At 40.7% G+C, this 26,193-nt stretch overlaps 1 protein-coding gene across 1 annotated transcript in view; it reads left to right on the top strand.

Moving 5' to 3' along the window:
- Nucleotides 1–26,193, top strand: part of NRCAM (neuronal cell adhesion molecule) — a 281,628-nt gene that overhangs the window by 19,913 nt on the left and 235,522 nt on the right. The window contains exon 2 of the mRNA XM_055590272.1: nt 11,230–11,367. The gene's annotated coding sequence lies outside the window, so the exon portion shown is untranslated. The remainder of the gene's footprint in view (nt 1–11,229; nt 11,368–26,193) is intronic.

The following is a 26,193-nucleotide window of genomic DNA, read 5'->3' as shown; positions in this document are numbered from 1 at the left end:
ACTCTTTGCAATCCCATGAACTGCAGCACACCAGGCCTCCCGATCCATCACCAACTACCAGAGTCTACCCTACCCACGTCCATTGAATCAGTGATGCCATCCAACCATCTCATCCTTTGTCGTCCCCTTCTCCTCCTGCCCTCAATCTTTCCTAGCATCAGGGTCTTCTCAAATGACTCAGCTCTTTGCATCAGGTGGCCAAAGTATTAGAGTTTCAGCTTCAACATCAGTCCTTCCAATGAACACCCAGGACTGATCTCCTTTAGGATGAACTGGTTGGATCTCCTTGCTGTTCAAGGGACTCTCAAGAGTCTTCTCCAACACCACAGTTCAAAAGCATCAATTCTTCGGCTCTCAGCTTTCTTTATAGTCCTACTCTCACATCCGTACATGCCTACTGGAAAAGCTATAGCCTTGACTAGATGGACCTTTGTTGACAAAGTAATGTCTCTGCTTTTTAATATGCTTTTCAGGTTGGTCATAACTTTCCTTCCAAGGAGTAAGCGTCTTTTCATTTCATGGTTGCAATCACCATCTGCAGTGATTTTGGAGTGCCCCAAAATAAAGTCAGCTACTGTTTCCACTGTTTCCCCATCTATTTGCCATGAAGTGATGGGACTGTATGCCATGATCTTACTTTTCTGAATGTTGAGCTTTAAGCCAACTTTTCCACTCTCCTCTTTCACTTTCATCAAGAGGCTTTTGAGTTCCTCTTCACTTTCTGCCATAAGGGTGGTGTCATCTGCATATCTGCTTAAGACTAGTTAAATCAACATCTCAGGTGTGGATTTGGGGCACCTGAGGTCATAATTTTTTAACAGCTTTATTGAAGTCCAATTCACATAACAACAACCTGCGCATATTCACGATGAACCGTCTGATCAGTTTTGCCGTATGCGGGCATGTGTGACACTATAGCCACGGTCACGGTGGTGAGCGCATCATCTATGGATTCCTCGGTGCCAGTGCAGGGGAGGGGGTGGCAAATGAGCCTTGGAATCCTGAGCTCTTATAGCTGGTCTCATCTAATATTTAATAATGGTAACATCAATGAGAAGAGTTATTTATCATTTCACAACCCAGCCTTTTTTTTTTTTTTGAGACATAATATTTTTTTTTTTTTGAGGCCTAATCTGACTGCATTAAGAAGAAACATTTTTTTCTGTCAGGCTATCAGTGTGTTTCTCTTAAACTTTCTTTCTGGCCCAGAAAGGACTGTTTCTACACAGTCTGGTTTGGGGATTCATGTGTTCATCTTTTCTGCTCTGATATGTTCACTAGAAAAGTCAAGATTTAACAGTAATCTGAGTCAGCCAGTGCCTCTGGTTACATGGAAGCGAGCAGACCTCTCATTGCCAAACTGCAGATGTAAGAAAATCTGGCAAAGGCAGGGCCATGATGGGGATGGTGGGAGTCGGGTGGGACCTGATTGGGGACCCAAGTGGAACTGTGGGCTGCCACCGCTCCAAGAGGGCACCCAGCCTGAAACCGTTTCAGTTCCGATCAAAATCCTGATGAGGGAAGTGGAATTTTTAACTTAATAATGCTCCGTGTGTCAACTGTGTTAAGAATGTCGCTGATTGTTTTTCAGCCAGTACTAGTAAAATAGTATCTCTTTAGAATATGATTTTTAAAAGTCAGCCAAATAGAATAGCTTTATGGCCAATATTTGGAAGTTGGTTAAATGAAAATGATTTCTTTACATGCTAGAATATTATGCAGACGTTAAATGACTGTAGACTATGGTCATCTTGTATTATTAGGTGAGAACAGTGAGTTACTAAATCAGTGCATCCTATATGATTCCACTTCTATTTTGAAAAACGTATATGCACACACACATTCAGGAAAAATAGAACACTTGGAAGACATACACCAAAACATTGACAGTTTTTAAATTTCTGGGGATAGAAGATAACATTTGGTTTTAATTTTTTAACCTTTACTCTCATATTTTGAAAAATAAAAATACTTTTTTTTATCAGAAAAAAAGCAGTGGTATTAAAAATCACCTGCAAAAGTTCTCCCCAGTAAAATAAAACAGTCCAGTCAAAATGAGGACTGAAAATAAAAACCATTAGCATTCCAGCTTGGAAATAGTGTGAATTGCTGGTAGGCGGGCCCTCACTCCCTGTTTGTTACGCAGTTTGCATAAATGACAGGACTTCAGCAAAATAAACAAACCCCTGGTCAAGTTGGAACTAGTTCAGTTGGCTCTCAGACATCCAAGCAGATTTGTTTGATTTATTCTATTAAACTCAAGTTCAAGGTTGCAAAGCATGTGTATTCCTGTTGAAGTGTGTTGGCATTTCATTTCATTTTGACTGACTCCAACTGTTGTTTAGCAAGAAGGTAGGGCGGTATGCACATTAGCAGGTTTCTGCATATGGTTATCACATTGGTTTTGGAAAATTCGTTTCCAAGGCCCATCAATCTGAAGAGTGTTCTCTTTAACAAGGGAGGAGCATGAAATCAGTGTATGCACCTCTTGTTGTTCAATCACTAAGTCATGTCCAAGTCTTTGTGACCCCATAGGCTGCAGCACGTCAGGCTTCCCTGTCCTTCACTATCTCCTGGAGTCTGCTCACACTCATGTCCATTGGGTGGATGGACATCTTATCCTCTGTCGCCTCCTTCTCCTCCTGCCCTCCATCTTTCCCAGCAGCAGGGTCTTTTCCAATGAATCCGCTGTTTGCATCAGGCAGCCAAAGTGTTGCAGTTTCAGCTTCAGCATCAGTTCTTCCAGTGAATATTCAGGGTTGACTTCCTTTAGGATTGACTGGTTTGATCTCCTTGCTGTCCAAGGGACTCTCAAGAGTCTTCTCCAACACCACAGTTTGAAAGCATCGATTCTTTGGAGTTCAGCCTTCTTTATGGTTCAACTCTCACATCCATATGTGACTACTGGAAAAACCATAGCTTTGACTGTATGGGCCTTTGTCAGCAAGTGATGCCTCTGCTTTTTAATACACTGTCTAGGTTTGTCATAGCTTTTCTTCCAAGGAGCAATTGTCCCTGACCACCAGCCCACTACTCTTGGCCTTGACTCTGTCCACTGTTTTTGCCACTTGCAGCTTCATTCTCTCTCTCTCTTTCTGTTTATTACATGTCTCCTCAGCCTATAAGTGGGCTCAAATCTCCTCTGGCTAAAATGCACTTCTTATCTCTGCTTCTCCTTAGAGGTTCCATTCTCTTTCTCTCTTCTCTTTTACTGCCAGGTCTCCATAAGATTTTCAGTATTTACTGCCTGATTCCAGCCAGAAATACCTTCTCCCTCCTCTGGAAGCCCCAGACACTTGATATGCTTTTCACGGTATTCATGTCAGCCACAAACATCCCCAGCACTGCACCAGGTATATTCTGGCCTTTGACACATTCCTCCCACTACCTCTGAATTCCTAGGGACATAGCAGGTCATGTTGAAACTGATTCTGAAACTTCTGGGCACAAATTCAAGGGTATAGGAGCGCACACAACTCAATAACAGAAACATAAGCAACCCAGTCAAAAAAAAAATGGCCAGAAGGCCTCAATAGACATTTCTCCAAGTAGAAGACATACAGATGGCCAATAGACATGTGACAAAATGCTCAAGATCGTTAATTATTAGAGAAATGCAAATCAGAACTGCAGTGGGGTTCCATCTCACACTGGTCAGAATGGTCATCATTTAAAAGTCCACAGTTTGCCCATGTAGACAGCTGCTCTGCCAATGGCCGTCTTACAGAATTACTTATAGGGTTAAGAGAAGTATTGTCAGGGAGGCCCTTGGCCTACACCTGGCTCGTGACAATCACTCATTGAAGGCTGAAGCACTTCTTTTCTGATTGGCTCCTTCCTTTCCTACCTGAACACAGGTTCAGAATAAAGAAACCATGCTGAGGTGTGAGTGTGGAGCTGCCAGCAAATTTGTGTGATGCAAACTGGTATCCCAGCAAACTGCCAGCACATGAGCCTCCCAGGCAGTCACTGTAAGATCACCAGGCACAAACAGAAGGCCACAAATGCCAAGGGTCTCTTCTCTCTGCTTTGCTCAAGCAGTGTGACCTATCCAAAGCATCTGAAATCACAGAAAATATCCATAGCAAGTATTCAAACAGCAGATGGCATTCCTATGCCAGAAGCTGTCCATGCCAGCAGCTCCCCCACACATCCACAGCCACGGCGGGGGAGGGGGAGCATCACACTTTCTTCTTTTCTGGGATTTGCCATCTTTTTCTCGTCTCCAATGCCAGTGTCTTCTCACAGGATTTACAAGAGAAGAAAAGTCTCACTGTTCTGGAAATGCTCGAAAACGTTCCAAAACTTTCTTAGCATTCTTCCTAGCAACAGATCCAGTGACTTCTCTCCACATTTCTCCTGGGTGGCACCATTCTCATTGTGTTTATCTCTTTCTGCCACCAACTGGCCATACAGCCTTGAGCCATTAGACCGCTTTCTGTGTCTCAGTTTTGTCCTCTGGGGAGAATAAGACCTCCCTCCTCGTAAAGTTCCCATGAAGATCAAATATCTGCCAGCGACAGATAGTACCCATTGACAAAAGTACCCAGTATGGAGTAAGCACACAATATGTTTTGCTAGGTAGTCATGTTATCCACATAAACCGTGATCGCTTCCATGTTGGTGGAACTAACATGACTAAGAATCACATGATTTGCTTTTGGTGTCCTGGCTTTGCCACTTACTGACTGGGATGAATCATTGAGAAGTAACCTGCTCTTAGTTTATTTTTATCTGTAAAATGTCAAGCAGAATACTTATTTTCTGAATTAAGTGAGATTACTTCTATGAAAAATATCATAAAAATGCCATACAGCCCAAGATGGTGTTATGATCTCTCATCTCTGTCTTGGAGTAGAAGCTTCCATGTCTTAGTCACCTTTGTGTTTCTTGTGGCTCCCAGGGCTAGGACCTGGCCACTGGTGGACCTGAGCAATGATTGTTGAATGAACAGTTCAACACAACTGAGAAAAAAAACACGCCAAGAGGACCTCTGTGTGGCGAAGAGACACAGCATGAGATCTATACATGCATTTCAGTTTAGTTCAGTTGCTCAGTCGTGTCCAACTCTTTGCAACCCCATGGACTGCAGCACACCAGGCTTCCCTGTCCATCACCAACTCCTGGAGCTTGCTCAAATTCATGTCCATAGAGTTTGTGATGCCATCCAACCATCTCATCCTCTGTCATTCCCTTCTCCTCCTGCCTTCAATCTTTCCCAGCATCAGGGTCTTTTCCAGTGAGTCAGTTCTTCGCATCAGGTAGCCAAAGTACTGGAGTTTCAGCTTCAGCATCAGTCCTTCCAATGAATATACAAGGTTGATTTCCTTTAGGAATGACTGGTTTGATCTCCTTGCAGTCCAAGGGACTCTCAAGAGTCTTCTCCAACACCACAGTTCAAAAGCATCAATTCTTTGGTGCTCAGCTTTCTTTATGGTCCAACTCTCACATCCATATGTGACTACTGGAAAAACCATAGCCTTGACTAGATGGACCTTTGTTGGCAAAGTGATGTCTCTGCTTTTTAATACACTGTCTAGGTTGGTCATAGCTTTTCTTTCAAGGAGCAAGCGTCTTTTAGTTTCATGGCTGCATTCACCATCTGCAGTGATTTTGGAGCCCAAGAAAATAAAATCTGTCACTGTTTCCATTGTTTCCCCATCTATTTGCCATGAAATGATGGGACCAGATGTCATGATCTTAGTTTTTTGAACGTTGAGTTTTAAGCCAGCTTTTTCACTCTGCTCTTTCACTTTCATCAAGAGGGTCTTTAGTTCTTCCCTTTCTGCCATAAGGGTGGTGTCATCTGCATATGTGAGGTTATTGATATTTCCCCTGGCAATCTTGATTCCAGCTTGTGCTTCATCTAACCCAGCATTTCACATGATGTACTCTGCATATAAGTTAGATAAGCAGGGTGACAATATACAGCCTCTACATTCTTCTGTCTCAATTTGGAACCAGTCTGTTGTTCCATGTCCAGTTCTAACTGTTGCTTCTTGACCTGCATACAGATTTCTCAGGAGGCAGGTAACGTGGTCTGGTATTCCCATCTCTTGAAGAGATGCACTTATATATGTTCTTTAAGACCGATCCATCAGCCCCTCTCCCTAGTCTTCTTTTATACGAATTCAACCCTAGGAAGACTGGAAGTATCCAGTTAGAGCCTAGAGGATGGGCTTAGTTACTCTGGGCAGGTACATCCACCACCATAAGAAATTACAGCTTGACAGCCTGACAGCCAAGGTGGAGACAGAAAAACTAAGGAAAGCAGACACAGGAACTTAAAAGCCCTTTTATGTGTGTGTGTGTGTGTTTTTTGTTTTTTTTTGTTTTTTTGTTTTTTTTTACTGTAAGGAGAAATCTCATGTGACTTACTGAAAGCAAAGTTAGACAAAGTAGCTGAGCCCTTGGGAGAACAATTTCACTGTCAGGGGTATACCAGATGACCTACAATGACAGATTCTACTAATTTTCATGATTGCTTCAGGGAAGGATGAGGCGAGCTTGACTGTTTTTGCAATATGTTTCTCAAATATAACTTCTTGGTCTGCTGCACAGGTAATTACTCTAACCATAAAGTTCATGTTGCCAATTATCTCAACTATGGCCTAATTTTCCCTAATGATGCTGAAGCCTAATTCTTCTGGGTTTTGCAGTCTCTACCAAGTAAATGTTAAAAACCTTTATCTAGCAAAATCAACTGCTTGACCATGTCAGTTTATGTAGCTATGTATATCTTTTGGATGATTTGCAGTCAATTTGGAGAACTGCTAATGATTGAAATTAAAGAATGACCTAGAGGCTAAAATTAATTCATTTTAATTTATTGACAGTTTGGTTTTCACTATATTTTATACCACTATTGGCTGTGTGAAATAGTGTCCCATTCTGTGTTGTATCATTGCATGAACAGCATTCTACGTGGCATGCTTGTCTAATCTGGAGATGACACGGAGGTGAAAGGCATAATACATATTTTGAAAGGGCAGACTTGAGATGTCAAATGTTTTTGGCAAGTTGTAATGATAAACTCCATTCTCAAAAAGTGAAATATTAAAGGGGTGAAAATAAAACCTCCTCTTGGTTCTAGCAAAAATACCTACAAAAAATAATGGAGCTGCTGTCAACCTGATTTGTAGCTATAAGAACAGCTGGTAATTGAGGTGGCATAACTTAGTTGATATGCATTGGGCATCTGGAGCTGTAGAGAACAGAGACTCACTCAGAACACCCTTAGGAGGATGGACTGATGCCCATCTGGATCTGAAAAGTGGGAGGTTATTAGGCTTGGATGCTCCTTCAGGGAATGAGTCTTCTCTCTCGTCATCTCTCTGCTCTTGCTGCTTACCTCTGCATATTCAGTAGGTTCTCATCTGACTCCTAGTGTTTCATCCAGGTCCCAGACAGAGCTGATTTGGTTGACTTGGCTGATTATCATTTTTTTCTCCCAGGTGGCGCTAGTGATAAAGAACCTGCCTGCCAAAGCAGGAAACCTAAGAGATGCAGGTTCAGTCCCTGGGTGGGGAAGATCCCCTAGAGGAGGTCTTGGCAACCCACCCCAGTATTCTTGCCTGGAGAATTCCATAGACAGAGGAGCCTGGTGGGCTACAGTCCATTGGGTTGCAAAGAGTCGGGCATGACTGCAGTGACTTAGCACACACTAGAGCAGAGGCTTTGGCACAAAGCAACCTCATGGGTCATCTTCCAGCCTCTGAGAATGCCCTGGAGTCCGGTGCTTCCCCCCGGTCCTATCAGTGGCCACCTCTACTAAAACAGCAATTGATCTCTGCTTTTCTGAACAGAGGACTGTGGTTGGGGAGGTTTACAGTAGGATCTGAATCTGGATCTATATCCAAGAGCCAAATCTGGGATCAAGGAGTGAAAGCTACAAGAAGAGAGATTCAACTCTGTACAGAGTACCCTGAAAATGGAATAGGTTGTAGACAGATGGATGGTTGGATACACCTTCCAGGCCCCTTCCAATTCTCAAAATTATGTTTTCATTTGTACTGTCACTCTTCTTTTTCTTCCCAGAAGTGTCTTAATGAAAACCATCTTTTCATATTATTTTTAAAATGAGCTGTGGAGATTATTTCTGCCACAGTATAATTATGAGCTGCCTAATGTCAGAAGCAGTAATGCTTTGCATTAGCCTCTTAAATAAAATATATTTCATATGTGGAATATTTATAACTTAGATTTTATTATAGTCAGTAACTATTTAAAGAAAGGAAATCATTTACACAATGTAAATGTACCGGACCAACAAACTGCAACAAAGATACTTCTCTAAGATTTTGAAGATGAGTGTAAGAGTGTTTCAGGCATTTTTTCCTAAGGAATTGTAAATGGCCTTCCAGAGATTTCAGTTAAGCTTTAAAATTCACATGTCATGATGGACTGAATCATTTAGGACAGATTTCAGTGGTGACTCTTCTGACACTTGTCTGAGCTAAAGTCTCCAAAGTAGTGGCTTTAAATCTCACTATTCAAATTCTGCTAATTTGGAAGTGTGTGTGTGTATGTGTTATGAAGCGAGAAGAAAAAGTATTCCATACAATGTTCATCTTTTCTCAAACAACAAAAGTTAGTTATTTAATTGGAGAAAATCTGAAAGCACTGAGAAGACTCCCGGGTGCTTCTGTTTCCTTTTTCCAACGTGAGAGTGCTTTGTGCCAAAAGAAAAAAAAAAGGGCTGGGCAGATACAGGGCAGTGTAGCCTTGCCTCCAGCTGCCTGTTTATTGCATTCCCTCCAGGCAATACATGGTTGGGGGAAAAAACTGCTTTGTTAAAATTCCACTTCCACCATTTTGGAGGCAAGACAAAGCACTCTCAACTTCAGTTTCCTCATTTATAAATCAGGGATAATAATAGTCCTTAGGACAGAGTGTTCTTGTGAGGATTAAAGCACTTAGCACAATGTCGGGCTCTTACAGAGTACTCAGAAATTTAGCTCTTAGGATTATTTTTATCTTCATTACTTTTAAGGGGTGGGAATTCTGAGGTTATGCTTTCCCCTGCCCAGAAAGTCAGTAGCATCAGGCCCTGTTAATGGTGTGAATCCATGTGGCCCTGTCCCACCCAGCCCAGCCTGAAATAGGGTTATGTCCGGCCCCAGCTCATGATCTGCTTTTATCCTCCTTGGAAGACTTGAGTCCATCCTGGTCTCACTCCTTTGCTTGGACCTCATATAAGTCTGTGTCCCTCTCAGAGCCCTAGTTTCCTCCTCTTGAAAATTAGGGAACTATTTATTTATTTTTAATCGACATAAAGTCTATTCTTTTTCAGATTCTTTTTCCTTATAGGTTATTACACAATATTGAGTACTGTTCCCTGTGCTACACAGTAGGTCTTTGTTGGTTATCTATTTTATATGGAGTAGCATGTATATATTCTTGCCTGGAGAATCCCAGGGATGGGGGAGTCTGGTGAGCTGCTGTCTATGGGGTCACACAGAGTCGGACATGACTGAGCGACTTAGCAGCAGCAGCATGTATATATTAGTCTCAACCTCCTAATTTATCCCCCTACTTTTCCATTTGGTAACCATAAGTTTGTTTTCTATATCTGTGAATCAGTTTCTGTTTTGTGACTGAGTTCATTGGTATCATTTTTTAGACTCCACATATAAGCAATATCATATGTTTGTCTTTGGTGTTCTTCACTTAATATGATCTCTAGGTCCATCCATGTTGCTGCAGATGACGTTATTTCATTCTTTTTTATGGCTGAGTCTATTCCATAATATAAAGATACCACATCTTCTTTATCTATTAATATGTTGATGGACTTTTAGGTTGTTTGTTTTGGTTATTAATAGGCACATGAAAAAATTCTCGACAGCACTAATTATTAGAGAAATGTGAATCAAAACTACAGTGAGGTATCCCCTCAACTGGTCAGAATGGCCACCATTTAAAAGTCTACAAATAATAAATGCTGGAGAGGGTCTGAAGCAAAGGGAACCTTCCTACACTGTTGGTGGGAGTGCAGATTGGTGCAGCCTTTGTAGAGAACAGTATGGAGGTTCCTCAAAAAATGAAAAATAGAGCTATCATATGATCCAGCAATCCCACTCCTGGGCATATAAACAGAGAAAACTATGATTTGAAAAGGAGAACTGTTTAATTTTATAGAGTTCAGAAGTTTTGGATATTATTCAACTGTATTTATTTTAGAGATCAGATGCAAATTATGTAGAGAAGATGGGACTCTTAGCACTGGATGAATCATTGAATAATGTCTCCTCTGACTTTCTCTCCATCAAAAAAATGCCTGTGCTTGGGTTCTGTCCGACTTGATCTGATATACTGGTAATTGGTCAGGCATTTATTTGGCCACATGGGCCTAGCCACTGATATTTTATAAAACCTCTCCCACTGGTGCAAATGTGCCTGCAAGGTTTATAGACACTTAGCAAGCCCAAGGTCAGACTATTAATGGCAAAGGCAGGTCTAGACTCCTGGCTTCTCTTTTCTCCCTGTACACTGTCCACAAGTTCTGGTTTAAAAGAGGTTTTCTAAACATTTTTGCAGTGTTTTTTTTTTCACACTTTCTCATAAGAATGAGTAATTAAATAAACACATTATTCAAACACTTCTGTTAGTTGGCTTCCTTTTAATTAAGGTTTCATTCTGTGGTGTTCTACCTTAACCTTATGCTTGTTTTCTTACAATGGTGTGTTCTGAAACCTTCATTCCCAGATACCTCCTTTTCTCACCACCTTCAAAGCCACCTCCAAAATGTAATTGCGTATCTGGGTTCCTCACGGAGATCATCAACCTTGATCAAATACTTAGTTCATTGTTTGTTCTTTGCAGTTTGTATTAGATTTTCCCAGGTTCTACCTGTGTGTTGATGTGATTGTACAGCACTCTGTATTCCCATGAAGTATTAGAGTAAAATTAGATAAAGTGCCTTTTTTCTCTCTTTGATTTGTGTGAGCAGTTGTTTCCTGCTATTGAGGGCTCATTCAGACTTCTAGCATATACCAAAATGTAATTGGAATTGTGTTACCTTCTTTCATTACCTGTTGCCATGAAATTGCTTAAAGTTTCTTAGACATTGATGTCCTTAACTACTGTAATGCTTGGTTAAAATTCATCATGGGATTTAATACGTATTAAGTTCCCCTCGTCAATTTTAGTAGGATAGTTGAATGAAAGCTTAATAGAATTAGCTAACCCAAAACAGTTTACACTTCTCTGTGTTTGTTTTGTTTTCAGGAATCTTTGTGATACTCCACGCTTGTGTGCCGAAGACTTTAACCAAATCAGCTCTCAGGGGTTGGCATCCTGGGAAAAGAACGGCTTCCGGAATCAAGGAAATTTTCAGGAAGTTCCTGGCCTGGTGGATCTTTGAAGGTGAGAATGAAACCATTTTCTCTTTGTCTTTAGAAATCTAATTGAGCTGTTCTGTCTTCAAGATCTGCTTTTTGGGAGAGTGAATAGGAGACTACATTATAGAAAATTCTCTGTAAAGAACTGAGAGTATTTCTTTTTCAGGAGATTTTATAGTAGTCATGAAGGATATCAGTTGGCTATTTTGACCAAATAGGAATTTATCTGAAGTGTAGATCTGTGAAATGACAATCTATGAAGACTTATTTAAACACACACACACACCTCTTTAAAAAAATCGGTAACATTTCTCAGAAATTTATTATGCATTTAAGGTCTCTCTCAGCCTTCATTTCTGCTTTACGCTTCCTTCTAGGATTATTTTAAGAATCAAACAATATAACTTATGTGAAAGCACTTTGTAAACCATGAAGTATTATTTGCATAAGTGAGAAAAGCAGTCACTATTTCCAAACACTTATAATCCTCCAGATTACTCTCATACCCTCCAATCTGTTTTCTTCCATAGTGTGATTCATTTTTATTTCAATTCAGTATACTTTGCTAGGATCTTAAGAAGTCAAGTCCTTCCCTTCAAGGAATATCTGTCAAATGCAGGGCAGTCACATAAATATATATGACCCACTCCAATATGATGTTAAGTATATTGAGAATGCACTAAGGAGTAAAAAAGGCATCAGATGCAGTCTAGAGCTGGAAGATTGTGTGTGTGAAAGCAGGCTTCCTGGAGGAGGTAACCCCTGAAATGGCCCTTAAAAGATGAATAGGAGTTAGACTGGTAAAGAGCAGGGTGGGGTGGAGGAGGCCATTGCAGGCAGTGATGGTGAGATAGTTGTGTAAAACTCACATATGGAAGTAATAAGTCATTCAGGATTATTGACCCATAGGTATAGGGTGTATGTGTGTGTGTGTGTTTGTAAGCACTGAAGGTTTTTTTTTTTTTTTTAATTGAAGTATGGTTGATTTACAGTGTTGTCTTAGTTTCTGGTGTACAGAAAAGTGATACATTCTTTTTCAGATTCTTTTCCATTATAGTTTATTATAAGATATTAAATATAGTTCCCTGTGCTATACAGTAGGACTTTATTATCCCAAACTCCTCATTCATCATTCCCCTAGGCCTGTTCTCCTTTGATAACCATTAGATTGTTTTCTACATGTGTGATTCTATTTCAGTTTTGTAAATAAATTCATTTGTATCATTTTCTTCAGATTCCATAAATAAGTGATATCGTATAATATGTATCTTCTGTCTGACTTAACTTCATTTTTTTTTAATTTTATTTTATTTTTAAATTTTACATAATTGTATTAGTTTTGCCAAATATCAAAATGAATCCACCACAGGTATACACGTGTTCCCCATCCTGAACCCTCCTCCCTCCTCCCTCCCCATACCATCCCCCTGGGTCGTCCCAGTGCACCAGCCCCAAGCATCCAGTATCATGCATCGAACCTGGACTGGCAACTCGTTTCATACATGATATTTTACATATTTCAATGCCATTCTCCCAAATCTTCCCACCCTCTCCCTCTCCCACAGAGTCCATAAGACTGTTCTATACATCAGTGTCTCTTTTGCTGTCTCGTACACAGGGTTATTGTTACCATCTTTCTAAATTCCATATATATGCGTTAGTATACTGTATTGGTGTTTTTCCTTCTGGCTTACTTCACTCTGTATAATAGGCTCCAGTTTCATCCACCTCATTAGAACTAATTCAAATGTATTCTTTTTAATAGCTGAGTAATACTCCATTGTGTATATGTACCACAGCTCTCTTATCCATTCATCTGCTGATGGACATCTAGGTTGCTTCCATGTCCTGGCTATTATAAACAGTGCTGCGATGAACATTGGGGTACACGTGTCTCTTTCCCTTCCGCTTTCCTCAGTGTGTATGCCCAGCAGTGGGATTGCTGGGTTGTATGGCAGTTCTATTTCCAGTTTTTTAAGGAATCTCCACACTGTTCTCCATAGTGGCTGTACTAGTTTGCATTCCCACCAACAGTGTAAGAGGGTTCCCTTTTCTCCACACCCTCTCCAGCATTTATTATTTGTAGACTTTTGGATCACAGCCATTCTGACTGGTGTGAAATGGTACCTCATAGTGGTTTTGATTTGCATTTCTCTGATAATGAGTGATGTTGAGCATCTTTTCATGTGTTTGTTAGCCATCTGGATGTCTTCTTTGGAGAAATGTCTATTTAGTTCTTTGGCCCATTTTTTGATTGGGTCATTTATTTTTCTGGAGTTGAGCTGTAGGAGTTGCTTGTATATTCTCGAGATGAGTTGTTTGTCAGTTGCTTCGTTTGCTATTATCTTCTCCCATTCTGAAGGCTGTCTTTTCACCTTGCTAATAGTTTCCTTTGATGTGCAGAAGCTTTTAAGGTTAATTAGGTCCCATTTGTTTATTTTTGCTTTTATTTCCAATATTCTGGGAGGTGGGTCATAGAGGATCCTGCTGTGATGTATGTCAGAGAGTGTTTTGCCTATGTTCTCCTCTAGGAGTTTTATAGTTTCTGGTCTTACGTTGAGATCTTTAATCCATTTTGAGTTTATTTTTGTGTATGGTGTTAGAAAGTGTTCTAGTTTCATTCTTTTACAAGTGGTTGACCAGATTTCCCAGCACCACTTGTTAAAGAGATTGTCTTTAATCCATTGTATATTCTTGCCTCCTTAACTTCATTTAGTATGATAACTTCTATGTTGCGCAAATGGCATTATTTCATTCTTTTTATGGCTGAGTAATATTCCATTGTGTGTGTGTACACACACCACATCTTTATCCATTCTGTTAATGTACATTTAAGTTGTTTCCATGTCTTGGCTGTTGTAAATAGTGCTGCTATGAATGCTGCCGTTCATGTATCATGTATCTTTTTGAACTACAGTTTTCTCAGGATATATGCCAGGAGTAGAATTGTAAGATCATATGGTAATTGTATTTTAGTTTTTTAAGGAACCTCCGTACTGTTCTCCATTGTGGCTGCACCAGTTTAAATTCCAACCAAAAGTGTAAGAGGGTTCCCTTTCCTGCTGAGGGATTTTAAGGTGGCAGTCATTGGCTTTTTAGATATGTTAACCTGAAGAAAGTTAGAGGAAGAGTTACAGTGAGCAAGGTTGAAGGAGGAAGATTTGTAATGATCTGGGGAAGAGATGGGAGGATTATAATTGAGGTAGAAGCAGAGAGTGCCAGAGAATTGATGCTTTTGAACTGTGGTGTTGGAGAAGACTCTTGAGAGTCCCTTGGACTGCAAGGAGATCAAACCAGTCAGTCCTAAAGGAAATCAATCTTGAATATTCATTGGAAGGACTGATGCTGAAACTGAAGCTCCAATGCCATCTGATTATCAGAACTGACTCATTAGAAAAAACCATGAAGTCTGAAAAGATTGAAGGCAAGAGGAGAAGGGGATGACAGAGGATGAGATGGTTGGATGGCATCACCGACTCGATGGACATGAGTTTGAGCAAGCTCCAGGAGTTGGTGATGGACAGGGAAGCCTGGTGTGCTGCAGTCCATGGGGTCACATAGAGTCGAACAGGACTGAGTGACTGAACTGAACTGAGTGAGGAATAGAGAAAGAAATTTTGAACAACTAGAATATTCTGAATTTTATGATAGTTTGAACATTGGAAATGAGAAAACGTTAAGACTTGGGATTGTCATGTTTCTGACTTGAGTGACGGAAAGCATGATGATGTCATCAAGAGAATTAGAAGGGAAGTGGACTTGGTGGTGGGGAGGAGAGGACTTTGAGGTATATTTGGCACATGTAGGTCAAAATGTCTGCCAGCTAGTTGGACCTGTAAGTGTGGTGGTTAGGGGAGGGCTGAGGACTAGCAACATTGATTTGGGAGTTACAGGCAATAGTTCAAAATCTTTTTAAAATATAAATTTGATATTGTACTTAAGCCTCCACTATCATTTATTTGTACACTTAAAGCACAATTCACCACATCCTCAATTTCCATTTTATTTTGCCATTACTTGTCATTTCATCTGTATCTATTCTTGTTGGTCCTGTTTCATAATAAATTGGGATTTTACCTCATGAACATTGTTGTGACCTTTTGAGTTTGATGAAAGAAAATTCCACCTAGTATTTTAAAATTCCATGAAACCCTAAAATGTTGTAGAATTGTAAGTGCCAGTCTCCATTTTAATTCACAGTGGCTATAGAAGTTATTTTTTAAAAGTTCTTTGCTTTCCAAAGTATAGTATTTTTTTTTTTTCCTGTATAAATCGAGTTTTCTTGTCAATTCCTCCCTTTCATTGCTCTGTCCAGGATCTGAGCCTCGCATATGGGAGACTAAGCAGCATCTTTTTTGCATTCTTCTGTGGGGTGGTGCCAGGGTCCCTCCCTTGGGTCTTCCCAGAATCAACCCAGAATGTCATTAAGGAAGACTGTTGCAACAGAGGCTGCAGTGTTTGAGGTCAAGCCTACCCAAGTCAGACTTCTGAAAATCATTACGCAGAGCCTTCTTTGAGGGAATGTCATGGGTAAAAATTTTAAATTCAAATAATACTTACAATAGTACTATTTTGAGTGAATTTTATTTGATTACCATGGTCGTAATGAACTTACTGATTTTTTTTTTCTTAAGATCTGTTGGAAAATTACAAAACGCTCCTTTTTTACTCTTTCTAGTTCACTTCTCTAGCATCCTTCCAGAAACTTTCAAGATCAGTTAATCTGTCACTTTCAGTTTTATACAAAAGAGAATTAATTTGAAGCAGAATTAAGTACATAATGCTAACAGCTGGAGCTAGAGCTCTGGCCAGTTGAAACGCATTCTGTCCTTTCCACTTGAGCTTTTTCCTTCTTATTCCAAATCTTTATTGAACCGTGATGTTATCTCTGTGTCTTAAAATAGGAAATTGAATTAAGTAAATCAGTTCACACTGATGGCATATGCTTTGGTTAATCATTCTCTGCTCAGCAAACAGATTTTGCCTCACTGCTTTGGGCTCTGATTAAGGTTTTATTGTTTTTTTTATCTTTGCACCTAAAAATATTTTTAGCATGGAATTTGTTTTTAGCATTCTCTATTGTGGTTCCTGGAGAAGGAAATAGCAGCCCACTCCAGTGTTCTTGCCTGGAGAATCCTAGGGACGGGGGAGCCTGGTGGGCTGCCGTCTATGGGGTCGCACAGAGTCGGACATGACTGAAGCGACTTAGCAGCAGCAGCAGCAGCATTGTGGTTCCACTGCTAAAAGGAAGGACTGGAAGAGAATCGAAACCACCTGTGTTTAAATTCCAGTTTAAAAAGATCTATCATTTCAATCCATTATCAAGCCAGTTTTTTCCAATGGGTGCTTTCAATACCAACATACTAGGCACATTCACTAATAAGGCAAGCACCGGCCATACAACCCAGTTTCCTGAAACATTTGACTTTTTTCCAGCTTTATTTCCCTTTTTAAAATAAAAGGCAACTTCCATACATTAAAAAAAAAAAAAAGACACTCTTCATTTATTTTAAAATCAACACTTTTAAGCAGAGGCTATTTCTGATTGGGTCAAAAACATTGTAAGACTTGGTGAATTTCATGTATAGAAAATGAATTCATGGAAATGCTGAGTTGGTGTAACTTAAAATGACATCACATGCATGCAAGTTGTAGGTGGTCTCAAGGACAATGAATTGTTCTCTGAAATTCACAGAACGGGCAGTCATTTCTGTGAAACCAGTGGGCTGTTTCAGGGTCCGGATACACAACATGATTCAATCATCCCGAGAGTTGCAGTCTCGAAAGGAGTTTCCACTTGCTTGTGTGCAGGACACAGGAAATATGTCTCCCCGTTTTGGTCTCTTTCTGCCTTCTGTCTCACTCATAGTCTTTGTGATATAGACAAATATGGTATCTCCAAAACAGGAGACCCTTGACAGCTTGCGTTTATGGATCTAGAAGTGGAGAGAATTGGTTGTGGATTGAAAAGCAGGCAAATCACCCTTCATTGGGCTTCCCCGATAGCTCAGATGGTAAAGAATCGGCCTGCAGTGCAAGAGATCTGGGTTCAGTCTCTGGGTTACAAAGATCCCTTGAAGGAGGACATGGCTACTCACTCCAGTACTCTTGCCTGGAGAACCCCACAGATGAGGAGTCTGGCGGGCTACAGTCCATAGGGTTGCAAAGAGTTGGACGCGACTGAAGCAACTTAGCACACGCGCACGCACGCACGCACGCATGCGCACACACACCCTTCATTTGGTAACAAGCGAGCGCCCTGGGAAGACAGTGTCTTGGCATGTTGCTCTCTGCATAGCGTGGCCACATTGGACCAAATGATGATGTGAACAGAGATGGAGAGATGGAGAGACTTCTGCAGACAGTAAACACAGGATTGTGTGATGTCTGGAAAGGGACAGGCCGGCTTTCACTGCTGTTTAGCTTGGTGGTAGGGTCTTCTGAACAGTCTGACTGTGGACAGTAGTATTGGATGGCTTCTTCCTGCTCCAATTCCAGAATGAGTGTGCCAAGTACCATTATGCCACAAAGCACAATGGATAGCACTGATAATTAGCTTTGGAGGTGCCACTTTATAAAGTATTTAGAGTTTAAAATAATATTCAAGACTTCCCTTCTTCTGCCCTGTGGGTAGAGCACAGAATTTTGTTGGAGGAAGGTTGTTTAGAGAAAAGTCTTGGACAGTGAAAGAATTGGTGAGTTGCCAGGGTGACACTTCTGAATGGGCAGTCTTCCAAAAGGCTCAAATCATATTTAGCAGTAAAGTGTGTTACCCTATGCCCTTTTGTAGTGTGGGATTTTGAAAAGAGAGGGAACAGGAAATGCTGAGCCACCAGCTTTTGGATCCAAATTCAGTCCCACTGTAGAGGTCACAGACATCAGCACTTTGTGGGCCATTTTGGTGGAGGACAATAACAGTGGATTTCTAATCAGATAATGTCCTGCTTTATTTGAATTTTCACTCTCCACTGCCTTTTGTCATCTGAATCCTTTCAGAATCATTCTTAACTCAGGTTTATTATTAACTTTTTGAACTCTGGCTTCTGTACTAATATCTTGCTGCTCATGTTAAAATGAGAACGTTGCCGTGAGAATTTTCTTTTTGCATTTGTTAATAGAATAGCAAGGCAGCATAATATGAATTAATACTCTTCACATTTCCCCACAATATAAGCTGGATTCGTTATCCCCTGGGGATCTATTTCAAATTCATGCCCTAGTAAGCCATTCCAGCTAGCTGTTGGCTTTCTAGCTTTTTAAAAGCTTCTCCATAATGGGCAAATAGAGAACAATACATAATACATAATTTTGATTTTAAACTTTAAAAACATGTTTGATTGTTCTCATTATAAAGTGAGAAATGAGACAGAACTTCCTCTTCAATCCCCAGTAGTATACGTATTTGTAATTTTCTTTTGGCAAGAACCATCCTGAGGCAATTATGTCTTTTTAATATAGTTTAGACAATAAATTCTATGAGGAAAGATTAAGGATAGAAACCTTATTGAGGATGCAGAACCACTAATAGAGTTTATTCATCCTTTTAACATCTTTCCTCCAGAGGACACATGTATTATCATTGACCCAACTGTATAAAATGGCAGTATCTGCTTGGGTAGTAATTATCTGTTACCAATATTTCAGATTATTCTCTCTCCTCTTCTGTTTCCCTTCTTTGCTCTCAAAATTTCCAGTTTTGTTTCCAGTCATCATATTAGTGTATGTGTGTCACACAGAGAATGTGACACAGCAAAGGGACAGAGGCAGAAAAAGAGAGAAAGAGCTGAAGAAAGTGACAGAAAAACAAGGGATATTTTGTATTTCCTACACAGAAACCAAAGCAGTATTTGGAGTTCCTTTCCTGCCTCCATCTTATTTATTTTTTTAATTTCTTTGACATGAACGCTACGTGATTTTTTATAACTGAGCAATCAATAAGCAATTACGCAGAACCATATTCTGAGTTAGAGATCCGAAAATAGTCACTCTAGTAGAGCCGTGCTGTCACCCAGACGCCTTGCCCCTTTCAGGCTTAAGATCCTCTTTCCCCAGCGTCTGGGAGTCTTAACAGCTGGAAGCTCACAGCTGGGTCCCTCCTTGGTGATTGCCCTTAGCTGTCAGCTAAGGAGAGCTGCCTCGCTCAGGATCCTGCCCTTTGCCCCTGGCGCAGCAGCATACATTCAGTGGCTGGTCAACCTGGGGACACAGAGGCCCTTGCCCCACTTCAGGACAACTCTGGAGGGCCTGCAGGCTCAGCTGGGGCTTCTGTTGTGACTGCATTGCTGTCCAGCTTCTCCCCCTGCCTCACCTGCTTTGTTCATGCTCCCGTTTGTGCTGAGTCCAGCAGCACTCACCAGTGAAATTTGCACGTGTAAATTCTCATCTCAGAGTCTGGTTCGAGGACGGGCAGCCTGCAGCCGCGGCCATACCTGTACCGTGCCTTGCGTCCATGTGTGAGTGCACTGAGGAAAGGCACTGAGTCGAGGACCATCATCAAGACCTCTGACAGTCTAGTCCCTGCCGTTCCTGTGAAAAGTGGGGATAATCATACCAGCCTCTTAGAGTTGTCGCCAGGATTCAGTAGCAAAACATTCAGCGCCTGACACACAAGAAGCACTCCTTAAATTACAGCTTTTGCTGAAATTATCTACAAATGACCCATAAATGGTATACTGCTGCTGCTGCTGCTGCTAAGTCGCTTCAGTCGTGTCCAACCCTGTGCGACCCCATAGACAGCAGCCCACCAGGCTCCTCCGTCCCTGGGATTCTCCAGGCAAGAACACTGAAGTGGGGTGCCATCGCCTTCTCCGAAATGATGTACTAGTTCTGACCAATTGATTACAATACAAAATGTATTGTAATGTCATTTTATGACATTTATTTCAGTACAGGGTCAGGTTAATGAAAGAGGCATCATCTGCTTATTTAGATAGTTCTTCCTCATTGTCAGTTTCCATTTATTTAGTGTGTAGAGAAATTGGGAAGGTCTCTAAAGGGAACCGTAAGTCATTAAAGAGGGAGAAGGAAAATGTTATGGGAAAGAATGAAAGGACCTGGAAATAAGATTGGAAGATTGAGGAGTAACTTGCTTTCTATCTTCAAGTAAGTGGGAACATTTTATGAGGGGAATAGTGGACTTGGTTTTCCCATGTTCACAGAAGACAGAACAAGAGAAAATGGACATAAATTGAAGGAGGAATCTAGGTGGCTTTGTATTAAGGGAATTCCTCTGTTCTTGGTAAACATGGGAAGGAGCTTGTAATATATATAAATATATATATATGTATTTAAAATCTTCAAAAAAATAAAAGACAACATTCAGTCAATCACTGAGATGCTTCCTAGGGAATTTATGGAGGACTCTGAACTCTATGATTCTGAGATTTCAGAAATGATGTTTCCTAGAAACTCAGACACATATGTTCTGTTTTATAAATGGAAACTAACTACTATTTGACCACTTTCATTTTCTTTTTAACTAAATTTCTTATGATTTCTTTGAAAATGTCTATATGCACCTTGTATGTGGTGTTCTGATAATGTTAATTTTTTCACTGAATAGGTATCTATTAAAAATATGACAAGTATCATCACCATAATTTCCAATATGTCATCTCTTTATATTATGTATAAAAATAAATTAAAACCTAGCATCATATGCCATTTATCTATATGTGCTGTAAGTTATTTGGGGACTCAGATCTTGGGATGACGATGTTTAAATGAGCGCTTGTGAGTAATAAATCACTCCGAAGTGCTTTAGAACACCAGCAAGAGGTCTGGAACTTTGGAGAACACTTTTTCAATCAATTAATGGCTTAGAGATAAGATTAAAGAGTGGATATGGGACTAGGTTTTTAATGTTCTTTAAGACCTCAGTATCAAAAGATAAGAGGAAGCCACTAAGATGTTTCTCAATTACTGGTAAATGTAATGGATTCTGCATTTTCTCCTTGGCATGGCTTATCAAATGAGTCATAGACAAGAAACAGAATGAAGTGGGTGAAGGAGCCCTGGACCACAAGCCAAAATGCCTGGCTCTGCTTCCATCACAGCTAAAAATGGTCTGTGCTTCTCTTATAGAACTATGTCTGCATGGATTTTCTTTGAATCTCTTAATTTCAGAACCCTGTATTAGATGCTCATCACAGCACAGTACCTTATTTGAGAAGACACCCAGCAGACCTAACCTGAGGGCCCCATCACCCCTTGACCTAAAGCAAGCAGCTCTGCTTCTGCTAATTATTTTTCTTCTTCTTCATTTTTTTTTTAGCAAGCACAGGTAGATAGAGGTTCCATTTAGGTTTTCACTTGACTAAATAGATCCATTGCTAGAAACAAGAGTTCTACAGGCTGACCTCTTGTCTTCAGTTTCCTCCCTAGTATATCTCGTTAAAATACTGAGTTTCACTGCTTCTCTTACGGCAAACTCTTCCAGTAGCTGTCTGTTTCATGAGGGAAAACGTACACACTGTTTACCGCAGTATTCCTGGCCGCCCTCACTGCCACAGCAGCAGAGATGACTTAGAATTCTAACATGAGGTCATCTTGATCTGGTTATCAAATGCAAAGTTGGAGACTGGGTGGCTTCTCACAAGCAGCTCATGCAGTCGACTTCCTGTCTGATTTTGCTCAGCATCATCCTTGCTGTCCTTCTAAGCCACCCAGGCCATTCTGTTCCTATTCTGAGCATACCTCCTCCATAAGGCCTTCCTTGATTGCTCCAGCCCCTATTAATCTGGCCCATCTCTGAAATTCTCTTACATGCATGGGCATTTATGCTAGTCTACATTCCATTTTATCCAGTTTGACAATAGTATTATGTAGCCTGCCTGTGCACAGCATTATTTTCACCCCCTCAGGTGTCAGGGAACACTACAGCAGTCTCTGTGACCACCACTTACCTAGATACACATTCCAGCATCATCCCCAAATGTAAATTTTCAGTGTTCAGTTCACTTTAGTCGCTCAGTCGTGTCCAACTCTTTGAGACCCCATGGACTGCAGCACACCAGGCCTCCCTGTCCATTACCAACTCCTGGAGTTTACTCAAACTCATGTCCATTGAGTCGGTGATGCCATCCAACCATCTCATCCTCTGTTATCCCCTTCTCCTCCTACCTTCAGTCTTTCCGAGCATCAGGGTCTTTTCCAATGAGTCACTTCTTCGCATCAGGTGGCCAAAGTATTGGAATTTCAGCTTCAGCATCAGTCCTTCCAATGAATATTCAGGACTGATTTCCTTTAGGATGAACTGGTTGGATCTCCTTGTAGTCCAAGGGACTCTCAGGAGTCTTCTCTGACACCACAGTTCAAAAGCATCAATTCTTCTGCACTCAGCTTTCTTTATGCATTAAGATATTCTGGAAGAAGTTTTAGCAACATGGATGGAAATAAAACTTACCTTAAGTTATAACACATTAAAGCTCAAAGCACTTGCCTTGATCTTATAATATAGATTTTAAGCCTAATTCTGCCTCTCACTTTGGGTTCATCAGCAAGTCACTTGTTCTTTAAGATCTTCTTAATAACTGTAATAATAGTGCTGTTCTTTGTTCTTTGCACCTCACAGAGTGCTTTTGCATGTTCTTTAATTTGAACTTCACAATGACCCACAAAGTACTGAGGTAAGCTAGTGTCTATCAAACAAGAAAACTGAGCTTGGGGCCATGACCTCAAATCTTTTTTAAAAAAACTTTTTATTTTGTACTGGGGTATAGCCGATTAACAAACAATGTTACAATAGTTTCAGGTGAACAACAAAGGGACTCAGCCATATATATACGTGTATCCATTCTCCCCCAAACTCCGCTCCCATCCAGGCTGCCACATAACATTGAGCAGAGTCCTGTGTGCTGTATGCTAGGACCTGGTTGATCATCCATTTTAAGTATAGCTGTGTATACACGTCCATCCCAAACTCCCTAAGTATCCCTTCTCCCCCTCCACCTGCTCCACAACCATAAGTTTGTTCTCTAAGTCTGTGAGTCTGTTTTGTAAGTAAGTTCATTTGTATCATTTCTTTGTAAATTCCACACATTAGGAATTCCATAGGCTATTTCTCCTTCTCTGACTTACTTTACTAGGTATAACAATCTCTAGGTCCATCCATGTTGCCCCAAATGCATGCCCTCGAATTTTTATGTGTTAAGCTGGCAGTAGCCACTGAAACTCAAATCTTCTGGCTTCTCTTTTATTGTTCTACTAAACTGTTACTAAAAGTGTTATCTGCATGACTTCCCTGATGACCCAGTGGCTAAGACTCTGCACTCTCAAAGCAGGTGTTCCAGATTCGATCCTTGGTCAGGGAACCGGATCCCTTATACCGAAACTCAGAGTTTGTATGCCACAAAGTAAGATCCTGCGTGCTACAACTAAGATCCAGCACAGCCAAATAAATAAGATTACGTCTAAACAAAAGTGTTGTCTACGGACCAGCTGCCAGCTGTGTGGGTGTCACCTGGGAGCTGGTTAAAAATGCAGAAGTTCAGGCCTCACCCCAGACCTGCTTTCTCAGGATCTGCATGTTAACAAGATGCCTAGGAATTCATCCATCATTTAAAGGGGAAGAAGTACTGTAATATCAGAACAGTATAAGCCTCTGTGGTACAAACATGAAAAGGTTTTTAAAATTTTTATCCCTCTCCCTGCCATCAAATCTCCTCTGTCATCTCTCCCTTTCCTTTGAAGAGATTTTGAGCAGATTTGATAGACTTTTAGTTACTTTCTGTTCTTTTTTTAAATAAGTTTCATATACTCTAATCCAGTTTTAAAACTTCAAACTCATATGGAAGGAAAAGCTTTCCTTTACCCCAGCCCAGCTTGTACCCTTCAAAAGGTTGCTTTTTCTTTTTTTTTTTTTCTTTTTGCCTGTTCTTAAACCAAATGTACTTACTTCCAAGTTCTGACTCTTGATAATGTATCATGATGATGTTCAGTGTTCAGCATAAGAAATTCAGTTGCCCCACTCAGTCTTCAGTGAAACTCAGAAGTAAAAACCAAGCACACACGCCCAACATTAAGTAACCAAGATATTTCAGTCTCTATTCACTGTATTTAACAATACAGCTTATTGGACCAAGGCTGACTTACGGTTGGTTGTCTCTGGCAAAAACTGAAGTTGTTAAAGTATGAGACTGTACTTCATGAAAAAAGAACATTTTCAACCTCTTGTTCTTAATTTTTGTTTTCCTTTTTCAGTCTTCTTTGACTCGGAAGCCAAGAGTTAGATTTATTCACCAGTAGCCAAATGCCTGTCCTTAGATGCTAGATGGAATTCCAGGAGACTTCCCTGTGGGTCCAGTGATTAAGACTTTAGACTTTCACTACAGGGAGTTTGGGTTCAAACCATGGTTAGGAACCAAGATTCTGCATACCGTGTAGCACAGCAAAAAAAAAAAAAATGAGAGCGAGAGATGAATTACCCCAGTCCCAACTGCATACTTCGTTGAACTTCTAACTCTGCCCTCCACCCTGAAATGAAAGTTTCATTTTGACTCTCCTGCCACCTTCTCTGTGTCTAGTTTGTCTTCACTTTCATGTGACAAAAAAAGGCAGCTTTTATCTTTGTTTCTGGTTTGCAGATTTCATACATATTCATTAGCAGTTTCCTTTTCCAGCTACTAGTTTGTAGTTTGTTATTTGTAAATGAAGTCTGAAATGAAGGACAGCTCCCAGTTCTCACTTTAATACACTTGAGTTGTTCGTCTTGATTTTGGAAGTCATGAACCAGATAGGAGTGACTTTTGAAGGCTGTTTTCTTAGGCTGCGTCATTCAGGGAAGGGGTGTATATGTGTCTCTGTGTGTCGTGTGGCTTGGGTAGGTAGACAGGACAAGTGCAGAAGGAGTTTTTCCAGAGTATCTTCAGGGTCATCATGCTAGGCAGTACACCCACTATCTCACTTTATCTTCACAAGGGCACTCTGAGAGAGGTGTTGTTCTTAGAAGCCTGAAACCAAAGCTAAGGAAAAGTAAGCAATTTGCTCCAATTCTCAAAGCTAGTAACTGAAGGAGTGGTGATGACAGATAATTAAATGTGGATGTTTCACGTGCTTTTCTACTTGATCCGTAGAAATTGATCATGGGACGTTTTGGAGTAATTACCTTTAGAGTAATTCTCAGGCTTCTCTGATGGCTCAGAGGGTAAAGAATCCACCTGCAAGGCAGGAGACATAAGAGATGTGAGTTTGAACCCTAGGTTGGGAAAATCCCATGGAGGAGGAAAATGGTAATCCACTCCAGTACTCTTGCCTGAAAAATCCTGTGGACAGAGGAACCTGGCAGGCTTTGGTCCAAAGGGTCGCAAAGAGTCAGACGTGACTGAGTGATTAAGCACACACACCTTTAGAGAGTCAATTTGTTTTTATTTCAGTGTATTAAGTTGTTAAGAACAGTGTTACTAGGCCTGGGCTAGTGGGAGTGAAGCCTGCCGGTCCTGCCCTCACTTAAACCTGAGGCTTGGTGCTGGTCCTTAGGTGCCGGGGAAACTGACTCAGTATTTCCATGGATTGCTCTTTTAGTTAGTGCTTTGTTTACTGGAGAATGCTACAAAACCCTACCATTATGTGTCTGTAGAGAGTTTTTCTTCCCACCTTCAAGAAAGCTCTGGTTTGTAGAAAGCTCTTGTTCTTCCCCTCCCTCTCCTCTGGAAAACAAAACAGATGCAACTCTTAGGGTGGACTTAGCACCACACACTTAGCAATTTCAGGCACACGCTTAGCAATTTCAGGAACCACCTTAGCGCCTCCCATAATTTCTGGAGTGTTAGCAGGCAGCACACCTGTCCTTTTAAGGGCTGTTTTTCTAAATTTGCTAGTCAGGCAGGTAATCTCTTTGTATTGTGAGTCTGTT

Source organism: Bubalus kerabau, chromosome 8, assembly GCF_029407905.1.
Source record: "Bubalus kerabau isolate K-KA32 ecotype Philippines breed swamp buffalo chromosome 8, PCC_UOA_SB_1v2, whole genome shotgun sequence".
NCBI lineage: Eukaryota > Metazoa > Chordata > Mammalia > Artiodactyla > Bovidae > Bubalus > Bubalus kerabau.
Note: the sequence above shows the minus strand (reverse complement) of the source record. Positions and strands in the feature narration are given on the sequence as shown.